Raw genomic sequence first — 22,125 nt, 5'->3', positions numbered from 1 at the left:
TGTTATCATTCATTGTAATATCATAATATTATGATATATAATTATTATTATATTAGATCAGTGCAGCAGAATGGAGAAACAAGAACTTGTTCATAATGTTATTCAGATTCAGTAAATACTTATTGACAATCTACTATGTGTTAGAAACTATGCTAGCCAGTTTACACAGGTATTAGCCACACAGGAACACCGAGGAGAGGTATTTCCAAGTCTATTTTATACACATAGGCACTGAAGTTTAGAGGTTAAGTAACTTGCCCAGATTCACACCATTAATAGTGTAGGACTGGTATAAAAACTCAAGTCTTTTTTTTTTTTTTCTTTTTGCGGTAAGCAGGCCTCTCACTGTTGGGGTCTCTCCCGTTGTGGAGCACAAGCTCCGGACGCGCAGGCTCAGTGGCCATGGCTTACGGGCCTAGCCACTCCACGGCATGTGGGATCTTCCTGGACCGGGGCACAAACCCATGTCCCCTGCATCAGCAGGCAGACTCTCAGCCACTGTGCCACCAGGGAAGCCCCAAAAACTCAAGTCTTAATTTAAAACACAGTGCTCTTCTATTGTGTCTTCTTCAGTGCTATGTTTAGAGGATATCAATGAAAAATTTTAAATAAAACATTATTTTGAAAGAAGGGAAGATTTGTGCAGTACTTTCTTTGTTTTGAATGGCAAGAAAAGTATGGTAGCAATTGCTAATTTCTGTCTGTAACTGTTTGAAATAGTGAATGTGTCTGTAGTTTTCATACGTGTAGCAAGTTTAAAACGTTCATGAAGTAATTTTATCAATTATGTCCAAAATGAAGCATTTGTAATTTACTCTCAAATTGTCACCTGAATGCTCGCCTGTTTATTATTTATGTTTATTCAAAGTTTACTTTTTAGGTAGGGGTATATCAACATTCTTAATCTTTGTCAAATCCATTGGCAGGCACTTTAATAGTAGTGTTTGGTCAGTTGCTTAGGGGACAAAACCAAACAGCATATTGGTTGTGTTATGTTGGGCTTTGTGGTTTTACAGTTTAGGAAGTCCAGTCCTTGTTCGATAGCATGCAACCATTTACGTTCTAAAATTTTTCCTTCTATATGTAACCAGTGGTTTTAAAAAGTATTTGGAGGAGACTAAAGAAATTTAATTTCCAGAACAAGGAAATAATGCCATAATCTAATCAATCTGAACTCCTTTGTTTCCACAACAATTAAACATGTAAAAATTATCTTTAGAGAAAAAGAATTTATTTGTGTGTGGTTTGGAGTAAAGAATGTGGGCTTTAGAGTCAGATAGATCCAGGTTGAAATCTGGGCTCCGCTATTCATTTGTAAAATGAAGATAATAATACCTCATTTGCAGGGCTGTTTTAAGGACTACAGAATAAAATAAATATATGTGTATGCCCAGTGCCAGATACAAAGCAGATGGCTATTATTATTTCTTAGTACTTCCAACTCAATTCCTAACCATATAAAATGGGTGGATTTTGAGAATGTTCAATTTTTTTTTTAATTTTTATTTATTTATTTATTTATTTTTGGCTGCATTGGGTCTTTGTTGCTGCATGTGGGCTTTCTCTAGTTGTGGTGAGTGGGGGCTACTCTTCGTTGCAGTGCACGGGCTTCTCATTGCGGTGGCTTCTCTTGTTGCAGAGCACAGGCTCTAGGTGCACAGGCTTCAGTAGTTGTGTCACATGGGCTCAGTAGTTGTGACTCTCGGGCTCTAGAGCACAGGCTCAGTAGTTGTGGCGCAGGGGCTTAGTTGCTCCGCAGCCCGTGGGATCTTCCTGGACTAAGGCTCGAACCCGTGTCCCCTGCATTGGCAGGCGGATTCTTAACCACTGTGCCACCAGGGAAGTCCGAGAATGTTCAATTGTTAAGACTAAAAATTAAAGAATTTAGGATTGGACCTCTGATTTGAATGTGGTAGTTTACAATCACATTATTCCATCCTCTTCCCGGAAATTATCCAAAACCAGAAGGTGAAAGAGAAACAAAAATGTAAAGAACCATTTTTGGTGAAACTAGGAGACTACTAAAACCCCAGATACCCCCCAAAATGAATTTCTACCCAAAGCTATGGACACTGTACAGTAGGATGTGGAAATGGAACAGAATGGAGACAGAATGCAGCCGATGCTCTGGAAGAGGACCATTTTTGAAGAAGGGGGACACAACTGAGGTGCAATGCTTGACCTCCGTTTTTATAACAGCGCACATGGGGTGAACCAGCAGATAGCAAGGGCTTTCTCAGACCCTTTGGTTTGGTTTGGTTCTCAGCAGTGAAGATGGGTTAATCATAAGAAAATACAGGGAATAGTTCAGCAAACAGGCAGTTTCTGTTGCAGTGGAGAAAAGAATGCTGAGTTAAGAAAACTGCCACAGCTGCCATGTCCATTGGCTGAGGAAATGTAAAGAGCAAATAAATATACAAACAAAATCCTTTATCAGGAGAGAAAGTGCTATTATCCTGGAACATGTCTCTGGTTCCTTCCCCACATGAATCTCCAGCAAACAGCTGGTACAGAAAAAAAGTACCAGTGTTACTACTATGATACAAAAAAGAACCAGCCCAAGAGTTTTTTTAAAGAAAGTCACAAGGAAGATACGAGGAAGTGAAGAGGAAAACCAAAAGCTAGGTAAGGAAAGATCATGAGAAAACAAAACCAAAGAAAACAATGTAGCCATGAAAGAGACAAAAATTGTTCTTGAACATTGTGCCATAAATTTAAAAATAAAGCAAAACAAAACCTTAAGGAAATAAATGTCTCTCTGTAGGGTTAGTGCTACTGAAAAATACAAGAACTCAGAAAAGAGATGGTAGGTGAATAGTGAGGAGGCTCAAGAAAGAAATAGAAGAGTGAAATAAAACCATCACAGAAATAAAGGTAAAGTTGGCAGGAAAATAAGAAATAACACTGCTGAAACATAGCAAAAATCTAGAGGATGGATGTGAGAAAAGTGAGCAAGAGGAAACAAATACAAAAAGAGTTCAAAAAGATTAGAGATAAAATGATAGCTATAGAATACAGGCAAAGGAAGTCAATCATGCATATTACTGGAGTTGCTAATAAATAAAACAGAAATTATGTGACAAAATAAAAGATATAAATTAAATGAACTTCCATAAATTAAAAAAGACTTGCATTTACATGTTAAAAAACATATCAAGCCCAATGGAAGTTGCCCCAGAGCCATCCATGTAAAAACATCCACATTAAATTGCTTAACATTGAAGGTAGTGAAGGAATCCTTTGGGTGGCCAAGAAAAAAGTCACTTGTAGAAGGAAAAGATTAATGTGACCTTAAGCTGTTCTATAACACGTTCAGTGCTAGAGTGGAGCAACATCTACAGAATCTTCAGATAAAGAGTGTGACTCAAGAATTTTATAGCCAGCCAAATTGTTGTTAAAGTACAAAAGCAATAGTAAACAATTTTGAACATGCGCAACTCAGGGAATATTGTTCCCATGAAATGTCTTCAGGAATTTTTAAGATGTCTGAAAAAAACTACAGCAAAAGTACTAGCCAGGAGCACTAGATCCACGTAACTCTTTAACAGTAGAGCAAATATGGGGATTAGAGCAACAAAATAGACTATAATGTTAGTTGTGCTGACAGTAGAAATAATAAACCTTACAAAAGTGGGACAGTAGAGGGAAAGAGAATGGCAGGTAAAATAAGTACGTTTATTTCAAATGCAAATTAAAAGCTAGCTAGGGTCATGATCTGGACGATATAAGGAACGTTTTACTTTAAGTCAAATTAACCTAAAATGAAATAAAAAGAACACACTATAATGTTAAACAAGATAAAATAATACTTTATAAAGGGTTGAAGCATTCATAGTGAAGATATAACAGTGAAATATATCTATGTACCATTCATAAAACAAAGTAATGTTAAGGGAAGAAATATAAGCAGTTTAGAATGAGGAGCCTTGATTTTCTTCCATAGTTCATGACAGACCAAGTGGCCCAAACTTTGTAAATCTATAAGACCTAGTTAATATAATTAATAAGATGGATCTAATTGATGTATAAAGCTATGTTTTCTTAAAACAGAGGATATGTCTTCTTCCCAAGTGAGCATGGAATGTTAACAAAAATGAAACATTTACAGTACTACAAGGAAAATTGCACTAATGATAATACAATAAAACTAGAAATTAATAAGAGAATAAAATTTAAAACAATTCATCAAATTAGAAAATCTTTGTCTCAAAGTCATGTCAAAAAGGAAATCCAGGGCTTCCCTGGTGGCGCAGTGGTTGAGAGTCCGCCTGCCGATGCAGGGGATGCGGGTTCGTGCCCCGGTCCGGGAAGATCCCACATGCCGCGGAACGGCTGGGCCTGTGAGCCATGGCCGCTGAGCCTGCGTGTCCCGAGCCTGTGCTCCACAACAGGAGAGGCCACAACAGTGAGAGGCCCGCGTACCACCAAAGAAAAAAAAAAAAAAAAAAAAAGGAAATCCAAACTAAAATTGTTAAAATATAGAAAATAAGTATAATAAAAATACAGCCTATCAGTATCTATGACATGTAGATAAATAAATCCCAGAAGAAAAAGTATACATTTGCTACTTTGAGTAGTAAGTTAGGAAGCTGGAAGAAAACAACAAAATGAATTTATGCAAAGTAAGATGATACAATTAAAAAACATAAAAGCAGAAATAAATGAATTAGATAAGAGATGAATAGAAGTAGATTTTCTTTGGGAAAACTAAAATATTAGCTAATGAAATTACAAAAAATGTAGAGGGCAAAAATACATAATGTAAGAAAGGATAATAGGGAAAATACCTCAAAATGCAGCAAATTTAAGCCTTAAGAGATTTTGTTTTCTAAACTCTAGATGAGTAATTTGAAAAATTGCATAAAGTGGTTAAATTATCTCAAGATAGATAATTTACTAAAAGACTCCAAAATATGTAGAAAATAAAGACAGACATATTAAGTTGGGGGGGGTGAGGAGGATGGAGAAATATATAGTACCCCCATCAATAAAAGCTCTAGATCCTGATGATTTCACAAGGGAATTCTACCAAACCCTTTAAAACCTAATGTCAGTGATATTTAAACTATTTCAGGGAACAGGAAAAGGAAATTTGTCAATTTTTAAAATAATATGAGCATGATATTCACATCAAAATTTAATAAAGGTTACAATTAAAAGAAAACTTCACATCATTGATATTCATGCAAATAACTACACAAAAATCCTAAATAAAATGTTAACAGAATCTAGCACACATTAAAAGAATAAAGGGGGTTTATTTCAGGGATATAATAATGGTTCAATAAAAGGAAATCTATTAACATTACATTTAAGGAGAAAAGCACATGATTATATTCATACACATGAAAAAGCAACAAAATTTAATGTTTATAATTAACACCAAAAAGAAAAATCTCTAATGTAATTGTGACTAGATAATATTTTCTTAATATGATAACATATGTATATTTTAATCCCAAATCCAGTATCATACATAATGTGGAAAGACTAGAAGTATTCTTGCTAATTTTAAATTTTTTTTTTTTTTTTTTTTTTTTGCGGTACGCGGGCCCCTCACTGCTGTGGCCTCCCCCGCCGCGGAGCACAGGCTCCGGACACGCAGGCCCAGTGGCCACGGCTCACGGGCCCAGCCGCTCCGCGGCACGCCGGATCCTCCCAGACCGGGGCACGAACCCGCGACCCCTGCATCGGCAGGCGGACTCCCAACCACTGCACCACCAGGGAAGCCCTCTTGCTAATTTTAGAACCGGACAATGATGTTCATTATCACAGCTATTATTTAACATTGTTCTGGAGTACTAACCAATTCAATTAGAGGAAGAAATTAGAGATATAAAAATAGAAAATCATTTGCAGCTTATATGATTGTATACCTGGAAAACCAAAACAATCAGCTGAAAATTCTTACAAAGAGTAAAAAAAGATCTAAACAGTGGTAAAAAATAAATTAATATACAAAATTAGTAGCTTTTCGATATGCAAAGTTACAGACATTTAGAAGAGGTAATGGAAGGAAGACCCCCTGATTTTCGACATCAAAGAGTATACATGAAATAGCAATAAACTTAAGAAATATGCAAACTTCTGTATGGAAAAAACCCTATAAAAAGCTTCTAATATTCCCGAAAGAATACTTTAATAATTGGAATAATACACCATGGAAAATCTCAGCATCTTGTCAGTTTCTCCTAATTCATTCTATAAATTTATGTGACATACACAAAAATACCTACAGGATGGTTTTGGACCTAGATAGGCTGATCTTAAATTGTTATAGAAAATATATAAGCACCAATAGCTAGGAAAATTCAGCAAAAGGAGAGTGATGATGTGGAAATTAGCCCCACCTGAGATTAAAACATGCCTCAGTTTTTAAGACAATTTGGTTCTGGGTATGAAGCAAAAGATCAATGGAAAAAAATGTAGAATACATACATGAATTGTAGTGGCATGTAATATCAGTAGGGAAAAATTGATTTTTCAATAAATAATGATGAGCCAACAGGGTAGCCATCTGGAAGAGAAGTGGATCCATACTTCATAGCTTACACCCGCAGAAACTTCAAATGGACCATAGATGTAAATCTAAAACATAAACCTTAAAAGGACTAGAAGACATCATGGGAGAACTCTATATAACTTCAGCATGAAGAAAGTTTTCCCAACTATGATAAAAACCAAGAACCATGGGGAAAAGAGTGATAAATTTTATTACTACATAAAAGAAAACTATTTCTACATGACCAAAATTGCCACAAGAGACATCAAGGTAGAAAAAACTTCGCAACTCATGTCACAGACAAAACCTAATTTACTTAATATAAACACCTTTCACAGATTGACACAAAAAGAGCAACAGCCCAGTATAAAAATGGACAAAGATTATGGACATTCGTTTTGCACAAGGGAAATGAAAGAGGTCTTCTTTGATGCTGTACTATTAAGCAGCCCCTCTGCCCATTATTTGTCCCATAGCCTGCTTATTTCCATCACAACACTTATTCCAACCTGTTGCTATTTTTTTCCCTCTTTGCTTGTTTACTTGTTTTATTGTCCATTTTCTCTCTCATACTGTGAAATCCACGGGGGAGGAGATCACGTCTGTGTCCTCCACAGTTGGTTCCCTTGCACTAAGAACAGTGCACTTCACAATTCTGTTCTATGCTAGTCTGTTGTATTCCATCTCAGAAATATGCCTTCTAAACTTTCTTCCTTATGACCTGTGCCAAACATATTCAGCTTTTTTACAGTAAACTTGATAGGTGAGTTGAGATTTACAGAATTAAAACATCACAAATTCACAAAGCAATTGGGCTGCAGTATGAACTGTTTTACCAGGCTTCCGGTGGTCAGCTTCAGGCATGGGGTAGGATTACCTAGTAGGGACTGAAAGATGATTTATTGAATTAAAAAGTGTTGGAAGAAGAGTGTTTGCCAGAAGAGAGCTTAAATTTTTGTCCATTTATTCTTTGGCAGAGTGAATGCTTTATTAATAACTTCTTTAGAGTCTTGAATTCAATTTCAATTTCTTTGAATTTTCTTTGCTTAATTCATCCACCTAACTTTATTGCTTTAATGATCATGATGGAATTCATAGGCACCATTAGAGATAATGTATGAATGACATCGTTTCTATTAATGTTCACTATTTCTTTAATTTTTAGGATTAAATGCCATAGTTTTAAGAGATTTTGTAATGCTGAGTATTTTTTTCTTAAATATTTTTCAGATAGCCATACTGTTTTCTGATTTTCCAGATATCACACTTTTCATTTCCTTAATTATTACTTCTGTGCCTCTTCTAAATTTGGTCATTTATGATCTGTTTCTATTGTGGGCATTTACTTATTATAAACACATGCATATATACATACATATGTTTATATATTCTCTGTTTTGCAAATTAAATTACAGATTTCTGAAGATACTGCAATTTATAGTGACTTTTAAAGTAATACTTGTATATATTGTTCAAAATTGTTGTCTAAGTATTTCTGTAACTTTACCATCATCACACAGTGAAGGTCACTGTCCAAATGATGGAGATTCGAAATATCACAGTTGCTGTCATCAGAGAAGTTATAATCTAGCTATGGAGACTGAATATGGAGTTAAATGAATCTATTGCTGCATGGAAAATTATTCCAAACCTTAGTGTTGTAACATAACAAACAGTTATTAAATCATACTTTTTGGGAGTCAGGAATCCCAGTAAAATGTAGCTGGGTCCCCTGATTCAGGGTCTCCCACAAGTCTACAATTAAGGAACTAACTGAGTCTGTGGTCATTGCATGGCTTGACTGGAGAAGGTCCACTTTGTTACTCACATGGCTGTTGTCAGGATTGAGTTACTTGCTGGCTGTTGGCCAGGGGATGCCCTCTGTCCTTGCCACGTGAACCTCTCCATAGGATAATAGGGAAGCTCATATGGGTAATTTCCATCAGAGAGCAAGAGAGTACATGCAAGACAGAAGCCATAGTCTCTTTGCAACCTAATCCCAGTGGTGGGTGACATCCCATCACTTTTGCCCTGTTCTCTTCATTAGAAGCAAGTTATTAGGTTCAACCCATTCTTAAGGAGAGGCGATTACACAAGGGTGTGAGTATCAGGTAGTGGGGGTCATTGGAGGCCATTTTAGAGGACATTTACCACATTGGGTAAATACTTAACAGTTGAGATATGTCATTAAAAGAATTCAGAGGAGTGACCTCTAAGGATTGAAACACTCAGGAATTTGTTCCAAAAAAGTTGGGACCTGAATTAAATCTTAAAGAAAAGTTTGATAAGGGAGAGAACAGTCTCTTATATAGAAAAAATATAAACAAAGGTGTAGAGGGGGACATTTTTCTATATTACTTTGGGAAAAGTGAATAGAAAATAGAACTTGACAGTAGTATTTTCTTATATTAATTAGCAACCCTAAATCAGATACCTGTTTTCTCTTTTTGATAAATGCTGTTCTTATCTCAATCCTGTTTGGGGATTAATATTTTTAAGTATCAGAGAAGTGGAAATTAAAGATCAAACATATTTTTGAAATGCTTGATCATGTAACTTCAGATTCTGAGATCTGATTTAATGACAAGTATGAGATATGTTGTTTTGTTATCTCCAAAGGCCAGCAAGAGTTTTATTTGTCTAAAAGTTTGACATTTTTCATCTGATGCAAGGTAAAAATAAGAAGATTTTTTTAGGGGGCATGCCTTGATAAGAATGTACCTTAAAAAAACAACAACACACCTTACTTAACTAATGCGATTTGAGTTGGAAATTCAAATTCATTAAATCATCTTAAGCAGTGATAAGCACAAGAAAAGTATTATGTTTTTCTAAACTCCAAGACTGAATTTGTTCCTTATATTATAGTAGATTTTTATATAACCAATCATAGTACATAACATAATGTATTTTACTTTCTCATGAAAGTTACTGGCAGTAGCAGCAGTAGCAATAGCAGAGTTAGCGTGTTTAATCCATTCCAAGCATTGCATCATGCATGCTATCCTGATTAAACTCTCACGACAACACAGTGGTGTAGCTATGATTATTTCCCCCACTTTATAGATGGGGAAACTGAAAGTCATTGAGATTTAGGAACTGGATAAAAATTAAAAACAAAACCAAAAAACTATTATGTGGCAGAGCCTTGCTTCTAACCCAAGTAGTTTTGATTCCAGTGCCTGAGCTCTTAAGAAAGACAACCGACTGACTCTTAGGTGTCAAACATTTAGTAAATGAGGGCCATGCGAGTGGACCGTTTCCCAAATCCAATGTCACTTTTCATCTAGGCTATGTAGATTTTCTGGTGGTGTCTGGATCAGCGCCCATCTAAGCACTATTATTAATCAGTTTGGTTGGGAATTTCACTTGGCCAAATCTCCCTCTCAGTGTCTCTGCTAATTTTTATTAATGGATGTCTGTAAAACATATTAATTATTTTGGTTTGAGGAATGTAGTACAAAAAGGAAACAACTCCTGCCTTTTGCAGTTCAAGTTTTAAAGAGAAGGCTTGATATAATTGGTTCATAGGAATGTCCTTCAGAGTAAAATAGGGAAACATGGGAGCTTGGAGCAGAGGTATTGAAACCCTGAATGGTAAGAAAGGACTGATCACTGTGATATGAGAGAAGTGCCACAGAGTGTCTCTTGTCCTTGATTTGGTATGTGCCACAGCCTCTTGGTATCTATGGGGACATCCCTCTCCTTGCTAATGCAGTAGTGTGCTCGTGATGTGGGAGGAGAAGTGAGGTGGCTCCTATGCGGATGCTTTCCTCTTACCAGGTACGGGCACGATGCACGGGTTTGTCTTGAGTTGAAAGTGCCTTTGGAGTCTATTCACAATGGCACATAGTAAATTAACTTCATTACTTTAGACTATAGTAACTTCCAAATCTGGGATGCTTTTAGTTACCAACTAAGATGAATACTCCGGGGGCTTCCCTGGTGGCGCAGTGGTTGAGAGTCCGCCTGCCGATGCAGGGGATACGGGCTTGTGCCCCGGTCTGGGAAGATCCCACATGCCGCGGAGCGGCTGGGCCCGTGAGCTGTGGCCGCTGGGCCTGCGCGTCTGGAACCTGTGCTCCGCAGCGGGAGAGGCCACAACAGTGAAAGGCCCGTGTACCGCAAAAAGAAAAAAAAAAAAAAAAAAGAATACTGTGAACTTCTTCCCAGTAGGAGAGGTATTTAAATTTAAAATGCATATTCACAGTGATGATTTGGTTTCATGTTCAATATTTACAATTATACTGGGTATTTCCTATTTCCCATATTTTTTCTATGAAGAGAAAAAAAGCAAAACAGAAGACACACATGTGTATATGAACACACGTCATTGCAAGAGTGTGTAGAGAAAAACGTCAGTAATAAGCAGAAGAGAAACAAAATGTGACTGTGATTGAGCTTCCGTGTTACAAGTGTGGAGAGTGTTTTATTTCATCCAATCAAAAGGAATTCTTTGTATATTCAATAAAGACTAACTAACAGTAGGAAGATGACATTGTCAAGAGTTGGGCGTTTGAAAGAAAGCTGGAAGCTGGAAGTGAGAAGATTAGAAAAGAATACCATATCCAGACAATGACTGTTCTGGTTAGATTCTAAATAGTTAAAATATTTTGCCTCACAGCATTAACAGATAATGTCTCAAATCAATGCTTTTCTTGTTATGTTGCCCAATGCTGAAAAATATTTTTGCCTCTTTTCTCCAGTGACCAATTTAAACCAATTAAGAACCACAGTCAGCCAGAATTTATGAACAAAACCTCATACTTGTCTGTGATCAAGTGAAATTCTTCTCTTTCTCCTTAAATTACAAGTACAAATAATTTGAAAAATTTGAAGAAAGAAAAAAAGTAATCATCACTCCACTTATTCCAAGAATCAATTTTTACTGTGGTGTGACCTTTCAGAATTTGTTTTTATGCGTATGTGTCTTTGTAGATGGTTGCAATCAAGGTACCTATAATTCTATGTTTTGCTTTTTAATGTTGTAAGATGAACATTCACTTGTGTTTCTACATGGAACAGTAGTTTAATTGCTGCCTAATATTATTTAGAGAATCATGTTTATAATCATTTCTCTATTTTGACATTATTGATATCCTAGTAATATCAGTATCTATTTTCAGCGGATTATAACAAAGCGGGAAATGACTTTATCACAAGATACTTTTAAGACTTATCATACCTATAATCATATCATACACATAACTACAGTGAATTTCACAAAAGTTACAGCCACTTATAATCTTAACGACCGTACCAGTATTGCAGGTTTACTATGATACTGGTTTGAGTGAAAATATTAAACAAAATCATTTTCTTTCTTACAAGATACTTCAGATTTGCTGCAGTTCACTCTCTTTTGCTATAACTAAATATGAGCGTTTGTTTCTGGTCTTTTTTTTGTTGTTGTTATCCTTCTTTTAATGAATTTTCCTTTCATTTAGTGATTGGTACTTTATTTTTTTTTTGTAAAAATTTGATCTCTTCAGATAGTATAGATTTTAATTTATTTTAATTGATGACATAAATGTTGGCAAATCTGGCTTTATATCTTTTTTAGATTTTAATTTTTACTTGATTTTTATATATTCATATCTGTCAGTATTTCCCCTTGTGATTTCTTCTATTACTTTGAAAAGGAGAATGTTTTTTTTCTATATATATCTGATATATATTCTAATTTATATTCAGTTGAAATAATTACAATGGTTATATTGAACCATTTAACCCTTTGGAGCTTATTTTTACTAGATACTGTAAAATATGAATTCGAGATAAATATTTTTAAAATAAATAATCTTACTTTATGCATCTTGTCTTCAGATGCTAGTTTGTATATAATTATTAATTCTTTTCTACTTATTACATATTTATTTGTATGTCAACACTTCTGTCCTCTTAGTTATTCATGCTTAAGATGTCCTGTTTATAGTTTTTTTGGCCAGTTTTCATTGATATGATTGCCCATGTGCTGCTCAGAATAAATTTAGGAATATTGTTGCTAAGTATTCTAAAACATAAGCCAAAAAATATTGTTTTTGAGATTTTTAATGTATTAAATCCATAAATTAACTTGGCAGAATAACATTTTAATATTTAGCTTTCTTTTATGTAACCGTGGTCTTTTTTCATTTAAAAAATCCTTTATGTTTTTCAATAAGGAGTACTATTTAATTCAATGTCATGATAAACCTGGAACATTCATCCTGTTGCTGGGATCATAAATGAATGGTTCCTCCTTCAACCTTCCCAAATCTGACTTGCGTGTCTCTTCTGGAAAGCTGGAGGCACCATCTGGTATCAGCCGTGAAATACAAATTGTATAATTTGGGTTAATCTACCTAATAGTCAAATGCTCTGATATTTGCGTCTAATATTGACATTGCACAAAATAAAGATGGATGGTAAAATTCGCTTAGTGGTTTAAGCTAGGCTACAGAGGGTTGCAAGGAGGAAGAGAAGATCCTCCTGGCATGGCACCTGCGAAGGGAGCGCTCCTGGGTAGCAGGATACCTGTGGTTCAAGTGCAGACCCACACTGGCCCCTCTGGTCCCTGAGGTCCCACCTAGGGATGAAGGCTGTCAGATTCCCCCTCCTGCCATTGGGACCCAAGCACTGTGCTCAAGCTGGAAGCAGGGTCTGGTGAAGTTGAGCCAGATATCTCCTCCGTCTCTGGCCCCATTGCCTCAACTCTTGGCAGACAGATGACCCCCAGAGATCTTCAAACCTTGGTGCTGGGAAGTGCCTGGCATATGGATTGGGAGTTCATTAAAAGGCTTGTCCCAGCTGAGAGGCTAAGACTTGGCCTCTAACCTTGGCCAGCACTTGAGTGCCCTTATCCTAACCCTCCCAATCCTCACTCCAGGTCCTCACTGGGGCAGATGGCAGAAGCAGGGACTGGGGTGCTGGGTATGGGTGGGGGCATATGAGGGTGGGTGAACAGGTGGCTGAGAACCTGCCCCCAGAAGGTGATAGGGGCAGGACCATGTATGAGATGAGGCTAAAAACTTGGAGTACATGTTAACATCTTCCCATTGAAGTTTGCTTTATGAAACATAAATTCAGACATAAAATTATTTCAAGACAGTGACTGCAAAGCATTAAACCCCAAAGCAGGGGTTCTTTTGAGAGTAGGGCCTGGTACAACTGTACCGGTCACAAGTCCATTCAGCCACCTCTTTGTTTATAAGATACACCCAGATACTTCGGACTCTCTTATACTCAAGACCCCGCTCTTTAAATGTATTTGCTTTCTCCTGCCTATTTGAACCAAGCTTAAGGATAGAGTGCCTGTTTGTTGAATGAATGCAAGTATTTAGGGAAAAGCATACACATATTATAACATATATACAGACACATGAAAATCATCTATATTTTGCCATGCCTCTGATTCTCATTGTTTGCAAATAGTGTTTACTTCGTAAATATGGTTTTGGACCACTGAATTGTATTTTCCCTGAAAACGTGATCAAAGGACTGCATGTATTTGTTTAGTTGTGGGAACAATCAGGGCTGAAGTTAAGTGTGTTTTCCTAACATGTGGAAATTTCAGCAATATTAATGATTCTTTTCTAAGGATTTTCAAGCATATTATTTTCTTTTCAAAAACATTTTACTGCTCCTTTTATAGTTTTTCTTTTCTTTATCCCCCCCAATGTTTACTTTTATTTGGAAGACTATTAATGCTAAAGAATTGTCTAAGAGAACAATTAAAACTTTGAAATGAATTCTAATATTTTTCATTTTAAAGTATTAAACACAGTCTCCTATAAGAATATCATATCTAAATTTAAAAATGTTCTGGAAAATAGTATTAATTTTCTTCTTGTTTGCTTTCAGAGTATCTTGATCACATTGGAAAGCTTGTTAGTTAAATTTGATTAAGTAGCATGACTTAAAATATTATATGTTTTATTATCTGAGTATACCTTGTCAATGCTCGGATATATTTTGATGTTAAAATGCCATTTTAGTGTTTGGTGTTAGGTAGTGTTCTAATTTCATTCTTCTACATGTAGCTGTCCAGTTTTCCCAGCACCACTTATTGAAGAGGCTGTCTTTTGTCCATTGTATGTTCTTGCCTCCTTTGTCATAAATTAGGTGCCCATATGTGCAGGGGTTTATCTCTGGGCAGTGTATGCTGTACCACTGATCTGTATTTCTGTTTTTGTGCCAGTACCATACTGTCTTGATTACTGTAGCTTTGTGGTAAAGTTTGAAGTCTGGGAGTCTGATTCCTCCAACTCCGTTTTTCTTTCTCAAGATTGCTGTGGCTATTTGGGGTCTTTTGTGTTTCCATATGAATTGTAAGATTTTTTGTTCTAATTCTGTGAAGAATGCCATTGATAGTTTGATAGGGATTGCATTGAATCTGTAGATTGCTTTGAGCAGTATAGTCATTTTCACAATATTGATTCTTCCAGTCCAAGAACATGGTATATTTCTCCATCTGTTTATGTCATCTTTGATTTCTTTCATCAGTGCTTTATAGTTTTCTGAGTACAAGTCTTTCACCTCCTTAGGCAGGTTTATTCCTAGGTATTTTATTCTTTTTGTTGCAGTGGTGAATGGGAGTGTTTCCTTAATTTCTCTTTCTGATTTTTCGTTGTTGGTGTATAGGAATGTAGAGATTTCTGTACATTAATTTTGTATGCTGCAACCTTACCAGATTCATTGATTGGTTCTATTAGTTTTCTGGTGGCATCTTCAGGATTTTCTATGTATAGTATCATGTCACCTGCAAACGGTGACAGTTTTACTTCTTTTCCAATTTGTATTCTGTTTATTTCTTCTCTGATTGTCATGGCTAGGACTTACAAAACTATGTTGAATAAGAGTGGCGAGAGTGGACATCCTTGTCTTGTTCCTGATCCTAGTGGAAGTGCTTTCAGTTTTTCACTATTGAATATGATGCTTGCTGTGGGTTTGTCATTTATGGCCTTTATTATGTTGAGGTAGGTTCCCTTTATGCCCATTTTCTGGAGAGTTTTTATGATAAATGGTGTTGAATTTTGTCGAAAGCTTTTTCTGCATCTATTGAGATGATCATATGGTTTTTATTCTTCAATTTGTTAATGTGGTGTATCACATTGATTGATTTGCTTATACTGAAGAATTCTTGCATCCCTGGGATAAACCCCACTTGATCATGGTGTATGATCCTTTTAATGTGCTGTTGGATTCTGTTTGCTAGTGTTTTGCTCAGGATTTTTGCATCTATGTTCATCAGTGATACTGGTCTATAATTTTCTTTTTTTGTGATATCTTTTTCTGGAGTTTATCTTAAACTCCAAATGGATTAAAGACTTAAATGTAAGACCAGACACTATAAAACTGTTAGAGGAAAACATAGGAAAAACACTCTTTGACATAAACCACAGCAAGATCATTTTTGACCCATCTCCTAGAGTAACAGAAATAAGAACAAAAATAAACAAATGGGACTTAATTAAACTTAAAAGCTTTTGCCCAGCAGAGGAAACCATAACGAAGACAAAAAGACAACCCTCAGAATGGGAGAAAATATTTGCAAATGAGACAACAGACAAAGGATTAATCTCCAAAATATACAAAGAGCTCATGGAGCTCAATATCAAAAAAACAAACAATCCAGTTAAAAAATGGGCGGAAGACCTATATAGACATTTCTCCAAAGAAGACATACAGATGGCCAAGAAACACATGAAAAGCTGCTCAACATCACTAAATATTAGAGAAATGCAAATCAAAACTACAATGAGGTTATTACTTCATGCCGGTCAGAATGGCCATTATCAAAAACGCTAGAAACAATAAATGCTGGAAAGGGTGTGGTGAAAAGGGAACCCTCTTGCAGTGTTGGTGGGAATGTAAATTGATACAATCACTATGGAAAACAGTATGGAGGTTCCTTAAAAAACTAAAAATAGAAATACCATATGACCCAGCAATCCCACTACTGGGCATATACCCTGAGAAAACCGTAATTCAAAAATAGACATGCACCACAATGTTCACGGCAGCACTGTTTACAATAGCGAGGACATGGAACCAACGTAAATGTCCATCGACAGACGAATGGATAAAGAAGATGTGGCACATATATACAATGGAATATTAGTCATAAAAAGAAACGAAATTGAGTTATTTGTAGTGAGGTGGATGGACCTAGAGACTGTCACACAGAGTGACGTAAGTGAGAAAGAGAAAAACAAATACCGTATGCTAACACATATATATGGAATCTAAAAAAAAAGAATGGTACTGATGAACCTAGTTGCAGGGCAGGAATAAAGAGGTAGACATAGAGAATGGAATCCTTGACATGGGGTGGGAGGGCGAAGCTGGGGCGAAGTGAGAGTATTATCGACATATATACACTACCGAATGTAAAATAGTTGGCTGGTGGGAAGCAGCAGCAGAGCACCAGGAGATCAGCTCGGTGCTTCGCCATGACCTAGAGGGGTGGGATAGGGAGGATGGGAGGGGGAGGCTCAAGAGGGAGGGGATAAGGGGACATGTGTATGCATATGGCTGATTTGCTTTGTTTTGCAACAGAAACTAACACAGTATGGTGAAGCAGTTGTACTCCAATAAAGATGTATTTAAAAAAGAATTTGTTATCTTGGAGTTTTCATTTTCAGATCCGTATAATCAGCAACATCTTTGCTCAAAAAATGCCATTTTTTGTATTACAGGTGAAACTGAGCGTCTGAATTTTGTTGGCCATTAAAAATCCCACGGCTGTTGTTGTAAGAATGCTTGCTGGAGCCCTGGCCAAAGTCCAGTCTAAGCAATAACATCCTACTCAGTATACCTCACAGTCCTGTGAGGACTGTCAATTATTAAGGCATTCTTCTTTGCTTCCTCCTCTAAACAGCTGTGAAACATTACGGAATTCATGTTCATGACTTTTTCTATATCCTGTTCAGTCCAAGTGAAATGAGCCTTTCATTATACATATATTATCTGCAGTGTTGCTAAGTGCATACGTTTAAGGTTATACAACTCACTGTTAAATGAATAATCTTTTTGGAAATTAAATCAGAATGCTATGTAATCAATATTAGATAACATGCTGTACATGAATTCATCTTTGACTCAGATTTTATAAAACACACCAAGTACATCACTTCATGTCAAAATCATCATTAAGGGCCTTTAAGTGGTCTTGAAAATTACCTGTTCTAATGTGAGTAGGCATGTACTCAATTAAATGAGGCCTGAAATATATTTGGCATTGGCTCAGCTCAAAGTCAGGAAACAGTTCTGTTTTTGTGGCTTAGATGCAAATCATTTAAAAATGGTGCTGGACAGCAACATTATAATTAAGTGAGGAGAGAGAAATCTGGAAAGAGTGTATTGTAGATTCAACTGAAAACAGTGAAAGTAAATATAATTATTAATCTGATTTTCTGTACCATCCCAAGGCAAGAAACATAATTTATTAATTTTCATGTAAACAATATTAATATTTTGAATATGTATATATTTATATTAGCAACTTTGCACATAGAAGACATCATTGATTTGTGTAAAATTATTGACTAAGAGTGGAATTTTTACAAAGTGGAATGTGTTGAGATTCAGCTCATGGAAGGCGTTTTGAATAGGCCATATCACAGTGCCTGGAATTTCTTTGCTCTGACGTCACCCTCTGTATCCAGTGTTCTCTTCAAGTGCCGTACCACATCTTCTCCCTGATACCTTCACTGTATATTTCCCTAGAGCTCGGGGGTCTTTCTCTGGACACTGAAGAAATTTGCTGTCCCTCTGTATCTATATCACTTGCGCTTCTCTGATGCTAGATTAAACTGTTTAATTTTTCATACCTTGCTGTTTTTTTCAATTATATTTAAATTTCCATTATGGCAAGCCCTGTGATTTATATATTTCTTTTGTTCTTTTACAGTGCTTTGCAAATATTAACTTACAATGCAGCTTAGGGGTTTTCATTTTAACTTTTCACATATTTATGTATAACTATAAATATAAAGCCAAGAACTACATAATTTTTTTCAAAAAAGCAAGGAAATTGTGAACATCGTTATCAAATCATTCACAGACAGTATTGAGACCCCAACAAGCAGCAGTAAATATTCCTCTTATTATCAAGGAGCCACTTTGAGTAAAGGAAAACTATAAGGATCAGAAATCTGTTAGTAGAAAGGAAAAAGGAAGTGAGGAACTGGATATCGATCTTGCCAAGTGAAGCAGTGAAAGAAAATATTATACTGTGAACTTCTTTCCACTATTTTCTCAAATTCAGTCCAGCAACTCGGGTTAAGAGAACAATGGCTGAGATGTCGGAAATAAATCCAACCCATCTGATAAATCCCTAGGAAACAGGAAGTAACACAATTAATGAGAAGAGGAAAGGCTTTTTTTAGAGTCTCAGACAGTTATTTTCTTAAATCAAAAGTAGTCTTCTGAAGCATGACATACTCCTTATATTTTTAATAACATGTTACCTTAATGTTCTTTTGCTTTTTAAGATAAGATGTGTGTGGAAAATTGTATCTATTGATTATCTGCATCAAGAACTTGATTAAAGAGCAAAACATTTGGTTAAAAGAGTAAACTGAAGACTTTCTCAGTTGACTAGTCAGTGTCATCATGCTGATCATGTAGCGTGGTCTTAGCTATAGCGTGGAGGCTCTATGGTAAAATGAAAAGAGCACAAAATAAAGGGTCTGAAGGCCTGGGCTTAACCTTTATTCTTTTTTTTTCCCTTCTCTCCCTTCTTCCCGTCTTCAGACATTTACTGAGACTCTATTATAGGTACACTGAGACAATTCATCTCCTTGGGCTGACAGTCAAGTGAGGGAGACAAAAAAAGCAATGGCAGCCATAGTATTATCTGGTAGATGCCGTCATGTCGCAGGCACACAGTATTGTGGTAGCCTTCAAAGGGACTGGTTGGCTTTGGCTTATCATCCAACCTTCAGTTTTTTGTATAATTGTATGTATTTTAACTTCTGCATGAGGTTGTTGTGAGGCTCAAAGGAAGCCACTCTATGTTACAAAGTATTGTGAATTGTACTTGCAAATATCGATAGTTATAGGTAATAGTAATTTGATAAAATACAGGGCTGTCGTGAAAACTTGATATATAGAATTTAAAAAGAAATTAGTTTTAATAAAGAACGTTTTTGTTTTCTCTAATATGGAATCCTAAATTTTCGTTTCCTTTTTGAAATCCCCGTGGTTCATTCTGAAAAAAATTTTTTTCTATGTTAATTAGTACTCCCACACTACCTTTTCCATACTTCTCTTTATGCATTTATTGTATTGTACTGTAATTACATATTAGTTTTATTTTCTCCACTAGATCCATCAGGACTTTGAAGGCAGGGTTCATGTTTGGTCGTCCTTATGCTACCGGTGGCGACCATATATAGTCCATGATCAATGTGTGTTTGTTAAATAGATTAGAGAAGGAATTTTCTAGTGAGGTTTCTTTGTGTTTTTAGTTATAATACCTACTAGGCAAGAGAGATAATTTTCTTTGTTCTATTAAAGATAATATCCAGGCATGTGACAATAAAGAATTCTAGATATTGTGTGCATCGAATTAGGCACTCCTAACATGGCCTGTCTTGCCTATGGTCCAGAGGAAAGAAGAAAGTTAATAGTGATGTAATCATTGACAGAATGGAGATCTTGGAAAAGAGGAAATGTTAGTGAGGTGTGGAGGTTGCTCAGTGTAGAAAATATTTCTAGATATCTTAACCTCTTTCTTCACTACCAAAATCTTTCAGGGTCATCTTCTCTGAACCTCAAGTTTTCTTGTCTGTAGATAAGAGAATTGAACCAAATGATCTTTAATGCCCCATCTAGCTTGAGGATTCTGTTTGGAGATTGATGGTTGAATAAAATAGGATATTGTCCCTGCATTCTGTTAAATGTTATTCACCTTCATTCTTCCCATGTCTTTATTATACAGACATCAAACAACATTAAAGCATATTGAAGAAAAGGCAAAATTTTCAAGAAGATAGGACTTGAATCAGGCTTTAAAGAATAAAAGGTGTATGGGCAGATGGCCATGGACATGGTGATGGCCATGGATGAGGAAGAGCAGTAGCTTCATGCTAAGGGGTGTGACGAAGTTGGAAGATTAGATAAATAGAAGAGAGGGCCTGAAATGCCTTGGAGGGTTCCCATTTAATTTTATAAGCAATAGAGGACCATGTTCAGGAAGGAAGAGAAGACAAAGTTGTACCTGTTGAATGTCATCAAAGGCTTGACAGGGGATGAAACCAACGTGAGAAAAAAGGAAGAGAAGAGGAAATTGCTCATGACACAGCTGGCATAAGGCTCTGTTAAATGAAGAGAAAGACTGGAATGGACACAAGTCTTGAGAGGGAGGAGGGCTGATTTTGCCAAATGGTTATATCATTCAATTCAAAAGAGTTTGAAAAGATGCTTACACCTGGAGGGATGTGGCAGCTCAGTGGGCCTTTACCTCTCCTGAGTATTGCTCATAACTGATAGAAGTTTTACCTCAGCTGTCCAGTGTGATTTGCAAAAATGTACATTAATGAGCTTCAGGAGATATTTCCTATCTTTGTTGAAAACAGGTGGATATTTGAATCTCTCAATAACTAAATGAAGGCGAATCAGTCCTCCTATTTGAATAGCATCCCTTAATCTCCACTATTGAAGAACAGACATATATCAGGGTTCTTTTAAAAATTATTATTATAGGGAATGTTCTGGCGTGTCTGTACTTTTTATTTTCATGTAATTAATTTTTTTTCTAGTATTCTTTGTATTTCTTTCTACTTCCTGAGTTTTGAATTCTAGAATTACTCCAGTATTATACCATGTAGGAACATAGAAGCTTGGCTTGACAGTGCTGCTGACAATTTATATGTCAGGGTGTAACTGCCTAGCATATTCTTTGCTGTTTTGCATTCCTTTGCAAAGTATGCCTTTGTTTAATCTTGAGGGAGTGGGCTTCTCCGATTTTCCATATACTCAGGACATGACTTTTACACAGCCAGTGACTGTTCTGCTCTGTATAGAATGCAGATGTTTGCATTTTCACACAGTTTCTTCAATCGCCTCTCCATTCCTTTTGCATACTGCAAGGTGTCTAATCTGGTGAAGGATGGTGACATTTTTTTCATGTAATTTCTAAGAAAAATTACATGCCTTATGACAGGCATATCGTGCTTCCTTTCCAATTTACCTCATTTATTTCTAAAATTCTAAAAGTCTGTTTTTATATCACATTTAGCACATTATAGAAGGCCTGGCTAATTAATTATTAGCCTTTGAAGTTGTAAAGTCCTTTTCTAGCAGTAAGCATTTGAAGCTAGATAATGTCTTGTAAAAACTAAATGTTAAGTACTTTTATAATTTTGTATTGTTATCTTCATTAGATAAAATAGAAAAATTTTCATCCACCCTGGGAATTTAAGGTGGTATGTCTGTACACATGATACTTGGATGAATTTTAATACTATTACTTAAATATATGAATGTTTCCTGGGGGAAGTAATTGATACCTGTAAAGGCCAGTTTCTGGTTGTCTATTTTAAAGGTTGGTTTTCTGTTTTTAGAAAATGGTCTTGGCACATTAAAATGTTTGTTATAAACCTGCTGTATATATCTATATCTATATATTTATATCT

At 36.0% G+C, this 22,125-nt stretch overlaps 1 protein-coding gene across 1 annotated transcript in view; it reads left to right on the top strand.

Moving 5' to 3' along the window:
- Positions 1–22,125, top strand: part of HMCN1 (hemicentin 1) — a gene marked incomplete at its 3' end in the record, with an annotated part of 530,768 nt that overhangs the window by 86,911 nt on the left and 421,732 nt on the right. The window lies entirely within an intron of this gene.

Source organism: Leucopleurus acutus, assembly GCF_964270905.1.
Source record: "Leucopleurus acutus genome assembly, chromosome: 2".
Taxonomy (NCBI): domain Eukaryota; kingdom Metazoa; phylum Chordata; class Mammalia; order Artiodactyla; family Delphinidae; genus Leucopleurus; species Leucopleurus acutus.
Note: the sequence above shows the minus strand (reverse complement) of the source record. Positions and strands in the feature narration are given on the sequence as shown.